The sequence below is a fragment of the Lynx rufus genome, unplaced genomic scaffold (assembly GCF_022079265.1).
Source record: "Lynx rufus isolate CCGP_SWC_20201006 ecotype Redwood Valley unplaced genomic scaffold, mLynRuf1.p SCAF_3, whole genome shotgun sequence".
Lineage (NCBI taxonomy): Eukaryota > Metazoa > Chordata > Mammalia > Carnivora > Felidae > Lynx > Lynx rufus.
Window position 1 is genome coordinate 201,318,167 of NW_025814845.1, and position 12,067 is coordinate 201,330,233.

The following is a 12,067-nucleotide window of genomic DNA, read 5'->3' on the forward strand; positions in this document are numbered from 1 at the left end:
GGCACTCTCGCAACCTAGGCCCCTTCCCCCGAGAAGCAGGTGAATCAGCAGCAGAGGGCTGGGGGCCGGACTCTGCCGACACCCTGCCGTCCTGACCCCTCCCGGCTGGACCAGGCTCTGCTGTTTGCGCCTCGGTGTCCTCAGCTGCGCCGCCCGCCCGAGGGCCACTGGGGGTGAGACGACCCGTGTCCGCGAGGCTGGGGCAGCACCCCGGAGGGGACAGGCTCTTGGCGCATCGGGCTCAGCTCTGCTAGCGCACGGCACCCCACGCACAGCGCGCTCCGGGCTCGGCTCCCCGACATCCACCCCAACGGTCTCCCCACTCTCTGGGTGGGCCTCCACCCGAGCCCGCCGCCACCAATCGTGCCGGGATCAGAGCACCTGCCAGCGTCCCAGACTAAGGGGCTGGCTCGGAACATCGGCGCAGAGCCCGGGTGGGGCAGGAGCCTCGGGGCCCCGTCCCTCAGGCCTAGGGGCAGGCGGCCCCGAGGACAGAGCCTGGGGCTGAGGGGCCAGGGGGCTGGACGCTGAGCCATCGGCGTGAGCCAGGAAATCCCGGGGGCTCACAGCAGGTGCGCTCAGTTTGGTACTGGAACCAGGAGCCTCTGGGTCGGCGTCACGTCCGTAAGGCTGTCCCTCAACAGAGACCACGAGGGGAGAAGGGAGAGCACCCGAGAGCTCAGCGAGCACATCCTGCTGGAACGGCAGGGTCTACATTTAACCAGACTCCACAGGAGACCAAACATGTCAGCCCCCCGTCCTCACGTTTCCAGACTTTGAGGTAGAGGTAATGCTCACAAAAAAGGGGAGGGGTGGGGAGGAAAGAGGGTCTTCTCTCACACCTGCAGGGAACATCGCTGTCCACCTGGCACTTCCGTCCCGTGATCGCCTGGATTTTACCGCCGGGAAGACAGCGAGGCATCATCTCATCAAGGCCACGCGGGGGGCGGGTGTCTGCGCATTTCCGACCGTAAGAAATGTGCCTGTGTCACACTGTCGCCAGCCCTGAGATCTCTTCCCTCCCGCACCCACTGGCCCAAATAGAAGTAAAAGAGAAGCAAATGTACCGGGATCAACGGCTATCAGAGAACCTGAGGCACCAGCCGCTCACCGGCTCTTTCCCACTCGCCCCTGCTCCAGGGAAGGGATGTGAGGTCTCCCCGGAGGGCGTGCTCCCCTAGCCAGAGGCCGGGACCCTGCATCCCATCTGCTGTCCCCAGCTCACGCCAGCCGTCTCCACGCAGGCCGCCTCCATGCAGCCTCTCCCGGCACTCCCCCTGCAAACTCTGATCCCTCTCTCTGCCCTCCCTCCCACGGCTGCGCCCCTCCTGCGTGGCCTCAGCTCCCAGCCACAAGGAGAGGACACATCTCCTCCCATGGAAAAGGACAACGCCCAGCCTCAGCACAACGAAGCATCACCACAAGGAAATCCTAATAGGAGCAGCCCACTTGGGGGCCCAAGGACACAGAATCCGGGGTGTCCTGGGAGGGAACGAAAGACAGGGTGGGGACCAGAGGTTGGAGAAGCAGGGCAGACAGCCCAGCCAGGACTGCACTTTGACTGAAAGTGACCAGGAATGGAGCGCGGCCCACACCCGCGCTGCCCCTCTGCCTGCCCTCCAGGCCCTCCTGCCCTTCCCCCTGGCCCCTGCAGCTCACCAGCTTTGTTCGCCTCCCAGGACCTCTGCACCCCTGCCTCCTTCCCCCTCCCAGGACCTCTGCACCCCTGCCTCCTTCCCCTTCCCAGGACCTCTGCAGCCCTGCCTGCTTCCCCCACCAAAGACCTCTGCACCCCTGCCTCCCCCCTCCTCCTAGGACCTCTGCACCCCTGCCTCCTTCCCCCTCCCAGGACCTCTGCACCCCTGCCTCCTTCCCCTTCCCAGGACCTCTGCACCCCTGCCTCCTTCCCTCCTCCTAGGACCTCTGCACCCCTGCCTCCTTCCCTCCTCCCAGGACCTCTGCACCCCTGCCTCCTTCCCCCTCCCAGGACTTCTGCACCCCTGCCTCCTTGCACCCACCCAGAAACTCTGTACCCCGCCTCTTTCCCCCTCCCAGGACCTCTGTACCCCGCCTCTTTCCCCCTCCCAGGACCTCTGCACCCCTGCCTCCTTCCCCCTCCCAGGACCTCTGCACCCCTGCCTCCTTCCCTCCCCCAGGACCTCTGCACCCCTGCCTCCTTCCCTCCCCCAGGACCTCTGCACCCCTGCCTCCTTCCCTCCTCCTAGGACCTCTGCACCCCTGCCTCCTTCCACCCACCCAGAACCTCTGCACCCCTGCCTCCTTTCCCCTCCCAGGACCTCTGCACCCCTGCCTCCTTCCCCCTCCCAGGACTTCTGCACCCCTGCCTCCTTGCACCCACCCAGAAACTCTGTACCCCGCCTCTTTCCCCCTCCCAGGACCTCTGCACCCCTGCCTCCTTCCCTCTCCCAGGACCTCTGCACCCCTGCCTCCTTCCCTCCCCCAGGACCTCTGCACCCCTGCCTCCTTCCCTCCTCCTAGGACCTCTGCACCCCTGCCTCCTTCCACCCACCCAGAACCTCTGCACCCCTGCCTCCTTCCCCCTCCCAGGACCTCTGCACCCCTGCCTCCTTCCCCCTCCCAGGACTTCTGCACCCCTGCCTCCTTGCACCCACCCAGAAACTCTGTACCCCGCCTCTTTCCCCCTCCCAGGACCTCTGCACCCCTGCCTCCTTCCCCCTCCCAGGACCTCTGCACCCCTGCCTCCTTCCCCCTCCCAGGACTTCTGCACCCCTGCCTCCTTGCACCCACCCAGAAACTCTGTACCCCGCCTCTTTCCCCCTCCCAGGACCTCTGCACCCCTGCCTCCTTCCCCCTCCCAGGACCTCTGCACCCCTGCCTCCTTCCCCCTCCCAGGACTTCTGCACCCCTGCCTCCTTGCACCCACCCAGAAACTCTGTACCCCGCCTCTTTCCCCCTCCCAGGACCTCTGCACCCCTGCCTCCTTCCACCCACCCAGAACCTCTGCACCCCTGCCTCCTTCCCCCTCCCAGGACCTCTGCACCCCTGCCTCCTTCCCTCCTCCTAGGACCTCTGCACCCCTGCCTCCTTCCCTCCTCCTAGGACCTCTGCACCCCTGCCTCCTTCCACCCACCCAGAACCTCTGCACCCCTGCCTCCTTCCCCCTCCCAGGACCTCTGCACCCCTGCCTCCTTCCACCCACCCAGGACCTCTGCACCCCTGCCTCCTTCCCCCTCCCAGGACCTCTGCACCCCTGCCTCCTTCCACCCACCCAGGACTTCTGCACCCCTGCCTCCCCCCACCCAAGGCCTCTGCCATGGCTGAGATGAATTCATGTGCATGTCAACCTTCTTGTTTGTTGTTCTCTGAGCCCAGCCCAGGCCCCCAATCTGGAGTCCAGGAGGAAACACCATACCCCTCCCCTAGAGAGAGAAAGGGGAGGGAAGGAGCCTTGTCCAGCCCCACCCCGCAGGGAGTGCGTGTGGCTCGGGGTGGGACACATCCAGGAGCCTGTCCAGGCAGGCTCCCTCTGCAAGGGCACAGGCTGCTGAACGCTGGCTCAGAACAAGGAACACACGTAACCTTGGCTGATGCCCAGGCCGTAAGTGCACGTTTGTAGAGCTGGGAAAATACTTCCTTATTTAGGACCTGCTAGTAAGGAACAAACTCCAGAAAGGGGTTTTGTGAGGAGGGAGGAAGAGGAGGGGAAGGGACACAGGAGCTCCTGGTAGGTCACACTGTGGGCAGCTGGAGGCCCAGGTCAAGGGGAACCCCCTCCCCCGGGGGTGGGGTCCACACGGGCTCTGACCATGTCAGTGACATGGCTGTGCCCTTCTGTCCTCTGACGGTCAATTTACCAAGAGGAGACTTACCACCCAACCGCATGTCCCCCGGAAAGCTCCGGAAGGCCCGTCTGCACTGAATGCACAGACTCGAGTCATCTGAGTCAGAGCAGTCCAGACTTTTCTCTAAACCTCAACTTCACCTGCACAAAATCACAACTGCTTCACATGCTCAAGACTTACCGAGGAGTAAGTGAGATCTGTCTTTATCAGGCCAAGTCCTTGAGAAGTGCTTTCTTTAAATATCAAGCTCGGAAAACAAAATAGCAGAAAGTTGCTCATGGAAGCGAACGGCCTCTAGAGCTGCCTCTGCTCCCGGAGCCCACACCCTGTGCTCCCACCAGCCCTCTTCCCGGAGCCCACACCCTGTGCCCCATCAGCCCACCAGCGGGGGCGCCGCTCTCTCTGATTAACTCTGGGGCCGGGCGCCCTCCGCAGCCTCTCCGGGCCTCCCTGTTCTTTCCCACGCCACACTGTGCCCGACCCAAGGACAGGGCAGAGCATCCCAGGAAAGGGTCAGCTCACAACGTGACCCAGAGTAAAACCACAAGCCCCTCCACTAAGACCCACGTGCCCAGAAGTCTCATGCATAAAGTGAACTCCAACTGTAAGAATCATCCTCAGAGACCAGGACAGGCGGCCTCAGAACGGGGGTCACCTGGGACCCGGGCCAGAGTCTGAGCCCTGCACCCCCAGCAGGACAACCTCCGTGCCCAGGGTGCAGGGCCTCCAAGGGGTGGGGGCCGCCCAGGAAGGGAGTTACTTACGGGAAGCGTAATCGGATGCTCCCACAGAGAAATGTTATCACATCGGTCAGACCCAGGATAAGAGCCATCCCCCCCAGGGCACAGCAAGCCTCCTTGCTCACACACGTGGGGAGGGGAGTCCGTGAACCTGCTCCGTCCCCCGGGACACGGCCCCCAGGGTGCTGGGGTGCCCACACACCCAACTCCAGCGGAGCCACACCGTGGACCCTGGGAAGAGGAAGGAGAGGGTATCCAGAGGGCGCAATCACTGTGCCCACACAGCAGTCCTGGGCAGGGAGGCAGGAGAGTGGGCTGGGACTCTGCCAGCACGGCTGAGGCAGGGCTGCGAAGAGAGTGCTTCCCGGAGGAAGACAGAGGAGGGCAGCACGAGGGGAGGGAGGCCCCCCACCCGCAGGGGGACCCCCCCCCATCCAGGGCAGGGCCTCGTGCTTGGCTCCGAGGGGATCCACGGACGTGTTTGAGCAGGGAACTGATGTGGCCAGAGAGGCCTTTTTAGAAGGTTACTCAGGTATCGGGGTCCACAGGGCACCGGGGAGGAGGGCCAGGTGGATGGAGGGTATCGCCGAGACCACGGGGCAGGAGCAGAGGCTCATGACCGTGAGACGATGCCAATTAGGCAACTGAAGACTCCTTAGCCTGCAGCCCTCCAAAATGGTGGGCATTTCTTTTTTCAAATTTTTTTTTAATGTTTATTTATTTTTGAGAGAGAGAGAAAGATTCAGAGCACAAGCAGGGGAGGGAGAGAGAGAGAGAGAGAGGGAGACACACAGGGAGGGAGACAGCACAGAGCCCGACGTGGGGCTCGAACTCATGAACTGCGAGATCATGATCTGAACCGAAGTCGGACACCTAACCACTGAGCCAACAAGGCGCCCCCAAAGTGGTGGGCATTTCTCCTTGAACCCCACCAAGTCTCAAAGTACGTGTGACAGGTGACCCAGACAAAATCAAACAGGAAACCCCAGCCTCAAACGGCACATCAGACAAGACGGATTTCACATACAGAGCATTCGTTTCCAAAGCAGAATACACTCTCTTTTCAAGTGCATACGGCACATTCTCCAGGACAGATCGCGTGTTAGGTGACAAATCAAATCTCAACAAACTTAACAAGACTGAAACCATATCAAACGTCTCTTGTGATCACACTGCAATGAAACTAGAAACCAATCACAGGAAAATGGGGAAAAACACAAATATGTGGAGACTGAACGACATCCTAGAGAACAACCAGTGAGTCAAACAAGAAACCCAAAGGAAATAAAAAAAAAAAAAAATACCTTGTTTCGTTTGAGACAAACGAAAATGGAAACACAACACTCCAAAATCTATGGAATGCGGCAAAGCTACTCTGAGAGAGAAATCTGTAGCCATAAATGTCTATGTTAAGAAACAAGAGGCTCCTGGGAGCTTGGTCGGTTGGGCGTCCGACCTTGGCTCAGGTCATGATCTCACGGTTCTTGAGTTCGAGCCCTGCATCAGACTCTGTGCTGACAGCTTGGAGCCTGGAGCCTGCTTCGGATTCTGTGTCTCCCTCTCTCTCTCTGCCCCTCCCCTCCTTCTCTCTCTCTTTCTCTCTCTCTCTCTCAAAAATAAATAAACATTAAAAAAAAAGATAACAAGGAAACAAGAATGGGGTGCCTGGGTGGTTCTGTCAGTTAAGCACCAAACTCTTGATTTCAGATCAGGTTGTGAGATTGAGTCCCCTGTCGGGCTCCATGCTGGGCATGAAGCTCGAGTAAGACTCTCTTTTTTCCATTTTTTTTTTCTTAATTTGGGAGAGAGAGGGAGCACACAGACGAGTCGGGGAGAGGGGCAGATGGGGAAGGAGGGAGGGGGACAGAGAGAGAATCATAACCAGGCTGTCCGCTCAGTGTGGAGCCTGATGAGGGGCTCAACCCCACTCTCCCTCTCTTTCCGCCCCTCTCCCACTCATATATGCTGTCTCTCTGTACATAAAAAATAAAAAAGAAACAAGAAAAATCTCAAAGGAACCACCCCACTCTACATCTCAAGGAAGAAAACAACAAAGATCAGAATGGAAATAAATCGGACAAAAAGCAATAGAAAAAAATCAATGAAACTACGAGGTTCTGAAAAGATACAACTGGCAAACCTCTCACCAGACCTACTGGGGAAAAAAACCAGAGAGGACTCAAATAAAACCACACGTAGCAGACGAGCCATTTCATCAGACACCAAAGAAATACAAAGGATCATAAGAAACATAGTACAAACAATTTTAAGCCAACAAACTGTACAACCTACAAGGAATGGAAAATTCCTACAAACAACTTACAAAGACTGAATCAGGAAGAAATAGAAAATCTGAACAGACCCGTTGCTAGTAAGGAGATAGAATCAGTCACCAAAAACCTCCCAACAAACAAATATCCTGGGCCAGACAGCTTCACGGACCAGACCTACCAAACATTAAAGTTAGAATTAATACCAATCCTTCCCCATACTCTTCAAGAAAAACAGAGGAATGGGAAACACTTCCAACTGCATTTTAGGAGGCCAGCATTACCCTGATGCTAAAACAAGACAAAGACAATATAATTACGGAAAATTACAGTCCCGATGAACAAAGACGTAAAAATCCTCAGTGACATAGTGGTGAACCATAATGAACGCCGCACTGAAAGGATCGAACGCCGTGACCAAGTGCAGCTCACCCCAGGAATGCCAGGCTCAACATCGACAAGTCAACGAGAATCACCTACCGACAAAAAGAAAGACAGAGATCACAGGGTTATCACCATCAGTGCGGAAAAACCATTTGACAAAATTCGACATCTGTGTATGACTTAAAAAAAAAAAAAACCTCGACAAGTGGGTATAGAGACAACGTACTTCGACCTAATAAAGGCCCCATGTGGCAAGCCCACAGCTGACATCACACTCAGTGAGGAAAGCAGAAAGCGTCTCCTCTAAGATCAGGAACAAGACAGGGATGTCCTCTATCACCACCTTTCTTCATCATGGTGCTGCAAGTCCCAGCCTCAGCAATTAGGCAAGGAAAGAGACAAAAGGCATCCACACTGTGAAGGCAGAGGTAAAACTGATACTCTGTGCAGACATGACACTGTCCATAGAAAACCCCAGAGACTGCACCAAAAGACTGTTAGAAACAAATTCAGCAAAGCCGAAGGACACAAAATCAAAGTACGTACAAATCGGCTGTACTTCTACACAAAGTAACAAGTTACCAGAAAAATTAAGAAAATGGGCGCCCGGGTGGCTCGGTCAGTTAAGTGTCTGACTTCGGCTCGGGTCAGGATCTCACGGTTTGTCAGTTCGAGCCCCACATCGGGCTCTGTGCGGACAGCTCGGAGCCTGGAACCTGCTTCGGATTCTGTGTCTCCCTCTCTCTCTGCCCCTCCCTCACTTGCACTTGGTGTGTCTCTCTCTCTCTCTCTCTCTCTCAAAAATAAATAAACATTTAAAAAAAGTGAGGGAGAGGGGTGCCTGGGTGGCTCAGTTGGTTGGGCTTCTGACTTCGGCTCAGGTCAGGATCTCACGGTGTGTGGGTTCGAGCCCCATGTCAGGCTCTGTGCCTACAGCTCGGAGCCTGGAGCCTGCTTCGGATTCTGTGTCTCCCTCTCTCTCTGCCCCTCCCTCACTTGCACTTGTGTCTCTCTCTCTCTCTCTCTCTCTCTCTCTCAAAAATAAATAAACATTTAAAAAAAGTGAGGGAGAGGGGTGCCTGGGTGGCTCAGTTGGTTGGGCTTCTGACTTCGGCTCAGGTCAGGATCTCACGGTGTGTGGGTTCGAGCCCCGTGTCAGGCTCTGTGCCTACAGCTCGGAGCCTGGAGCCTGCTTCGGAGTCTGTGTCTCCCCCTCTCTCTGCCCCTCCCCCACTTGTACCTTCTTTCTTAAAAATAAATAAATATACATTTTTTAAAAACCGGGCAGAGGATCTGAAAACATATCTTTCCAAAGAAAACATACAGGTGGCGCAAAGGCACACGGAAAGGTGCTCTCACCATCAGGGACCATCAGGGAAATGCAAATCAAAAGCACATTGAGAGATCGCCTCCCGCCTGTCAGAATGGCTAAAATCGAAAAGACGAAAGGTAAGGAGCGCTGACAAGGATGCGGAGAAAGGGGCCCTGCAGAAGGCACGCAGGTTCCTCGAAACATTAACCCTAGAACTCGCCCACGGTTCGGCAATCCCACTTCTGGACAATCATCCTAAGACGCGTGTAAGCCACCGGAGTGTCCACGGAAGGAAGAATGGGAAGAAACTACGGTGTGACACACACACCACACAGACTACTACCCTGCCGTGGGGACGGAGGTTCTGCTCTCCGCAGCGACACGGACCGGCTGGCCGCGTCACAGTGGCTGAAACAAACGGAGAGAGACAAGCATCAAGTGACCTCGTCTTACGTGGAGTGAAGACGAGCTCATAAGTACAAAGAACGGATTGGTGGTTGCCGGACGCAGGGGTGGGGGTGGGAGAAGCGAGGGGAGGGTGTGAGAGATCCGAGATCCCACCAACAAGATCAGCCGGTCCTGGAACGTTCCATAGGCAGGGACACTAGCGCTAAGAGCACACTATGGCACGCGGGTCCCCCGTTGTCCGAAAGTACAGCGTTCCGACGAAATCCCTCAGAGCAGAGATAGAAGGAATTATCATTCATTTCTATGGGAAAATCTGTGACCGTGAACAGACCCCAAAAATTATTCTCTCAGGCTTTTCTTGGGCCACAGGGACACATGCCGCTAACAGACGCCCGAAATAAATGGAGAAGGCACAGACGGGGACAGGCGGCTGCACGCGGAGTGTCCCTCGGACGGAGCCGGGCCGTGTCCCTGTGGCTGGAGGACACACGTCTATTTTCACGGATCGACTGTTTTCACAGAAGCGAAATCCTCCTCGGGCTCTTTGGGCGAGGGAAACCAGGTCCTAACGTGGGTCTTTCCAAGAAGCCAAGTGCCTTGGCGTGACCCTTCGGAAAGCGGGAGACGCTCGCATCTGAAAGTTGCTAAGGGGGTATGCAAAATGTTCTCCCAGAGACATCGCCGGCCCCAGCGGGAGGCACCTTGCTCAGCATATCGAATTGTGAGCACTCCCACCCCCAGAAACCTCCTTCTTGCCCTCGCTCAGGACAGAACTTCAACCTCTGGGAGTTACCCCGATCCCCCTTTCTCCTGTTCCCAGCATATAACCCGTTGGGAATCGGGGCACTTGCGTCTTGAAATCATTACCGGAATACGACCAACCACTCCCTCCAAGGCCACCTGTCTGGCCCACACTGACTCCTGTCTCTTGCCTGAGTTACTGGAAAAGCCTCACAAGTGATCTCCCTTCCCCATCCTCAGCCCTCTGTAAACTGTTTTCAAGACTTCAGCCAGGATGGCCCAGTTAAACAGGGGTCACGTGTGGTCGCAGCCCTGCCATGGCTTTCTGTCACCCTCTGTCACTTCCCTGAGGCCAAGTCCTACCTCTGTCTTCCGCAGCCACGGGCCGTCTTGCTGTTCCTGGACATGCCTGGTACGCTCCTGCCTCAGGACCTTTGCACGTGCGATTCCTTCTGCTTGGAAAGGTCTCGTTGCCTTATCACTCACCTTCTTTAGATCTTTACTCAAGTATCGCCCTCCTAGCGGTCCTACCTGCTCCCGTGTGAACAGCATCACCCTCTCCTCACCTTCACACCCCCAGCCCTGCCTCCACCTTTACTCTTCCAGAGCATTTATCGTAGTCTCTAGTCCATTTCAGCAGGCCTATCATGTCGGCTTAGTAGTTGAACCCATTTGATTCCTGGTGCAAAGCCCGGGGGGAAAAGGTGCCCGGGGCCCTTCCGCAGCCCAGAGCCAGAGAGCAGGCTCCCCGGCCAACTGCGCCCCCGAGCACCATCAGGAGAATGGGCCTTACTACGAACACACCTGCGTGTGAAGCCACAGCCGCCTCGGTTACAGGTGAGCACGTGCACGTCCTGTCCCAGCCCGAACGCTGAGCAGGGACCCGTCCCGGGGTGCACGTCTCCCTCTGGCCGGGTCCTGCCTAACAGGGCCATCTCCTCGCTGCCGCGAACGCCTGTGCCCAGTTCCCGCACACCCCTGTGGCCGGGCAGAATGGGACACCTGTCACTCCCTCCTGGTAAGTCGCACAGTGCGCAGGAGGGACAGCAGACCGCCCGGGCTCTGCCTCACTCTCACACATCGGGCCCGGACAGAGGCCCTCACAGAGGCCGCTGGCCCCTGCGGTCCTGGGAACCTGGCAGTGGGAGCGGGATCTCAGCTGCAAACGACAAGTGACCCCCTCCCTGCAGCACAGCAGTGGTGGACAGGACGCCCCGGTGTGGCCCCGTCAGAAGCGCTTGTGCCGCCAGACTCCCCGACACGCCCACGACATTCCCGCAGCTCCCGGGAGGCAGGTGGCACGCGGGGCACGAGTAAGCCCCCCACCTCCCCCCGCGACTGGGCTGCTGCCCCCCGCCCCGCCGAGTCCCGGCTCCAGAGCGGTCTCTGTCCTTGGGACGAGCCGAGCGAAGGCCCACAACCTCCCAGCCGCCCGATCCACCCGGCCCGCAGGCCCAGACCCGCTGGCACGAGTGCCGAAAAGACACACAGGATTCTTTCCGCTGGAGCTCAGCGCCAGCCTCGGGAGCGCGATCCTCTTGCTCTCCGGGACTCCCCGGGCTGTGTCTACACTGGCCCGCGCAGGCCTCCCATCCAGCCGGCTCAGCAAATGCCCTCGGGGTTCAAGTCACTTCCCAGCCGCTGTTAAAAAGGCAGAGCAGCCAACAACCACGGCTGTGCTGGAAACTCGGACGACAGCCCTCCTGAACACAGCCCTTCCGAGCCCTGGCTTCAAACTTCGCCCGCTGGCCACGGAGGACCACGTCAGCATCAACACCTCTTCCAACGCACTCGCCTCCCGGTCCTTAAAGCCAGGAACCAAGCGCAAGTCACTGCTCTCTTCTCCGCTCAGAGAAATGAGAATACCAGAATGAAACCCTCAGTGTGCCCAGCACGCTTGTCTCAAGATGTAATGCCCGGGCCTTTCTCACACGGGCAGCATTTCTTACTTCAACGTTTGTTTTTGAGAGAGAGACAGACAGAGCACAAGAGGGGGAGGGACAGAGAGAGACAGGGAGACCCAGAATCGGAAGCAGGCTCCAGGCTCTGAGCTGTCAGCACGGAGCCCGATGAGGGGCTCGAACCCACAAACCGTGAGATCATGACCTGAGCCGAAGTCAGATGCTTAACCGACTGAGCCACCCAGGCACCCTAATGTTTTTGTTTTTATTTATTTTTGAGACAGAGACAGAGAGTGGGTGGGTAGGGGGCAGAGAAAGAGGGAGACCCAGAATCCAAAGCAGGCTCCAGGCTCCGAGCTGTCAGCACAGAGCCCGACGCGGGGCTCGAACTCATGAACCGTGAAATCACATCCTGAGCCGAAGTTGGGGGCTTAACAGACTGAGTCACCCAGGCGCCCCGTCCCATGGGCAGCTCTTAATGACCCAC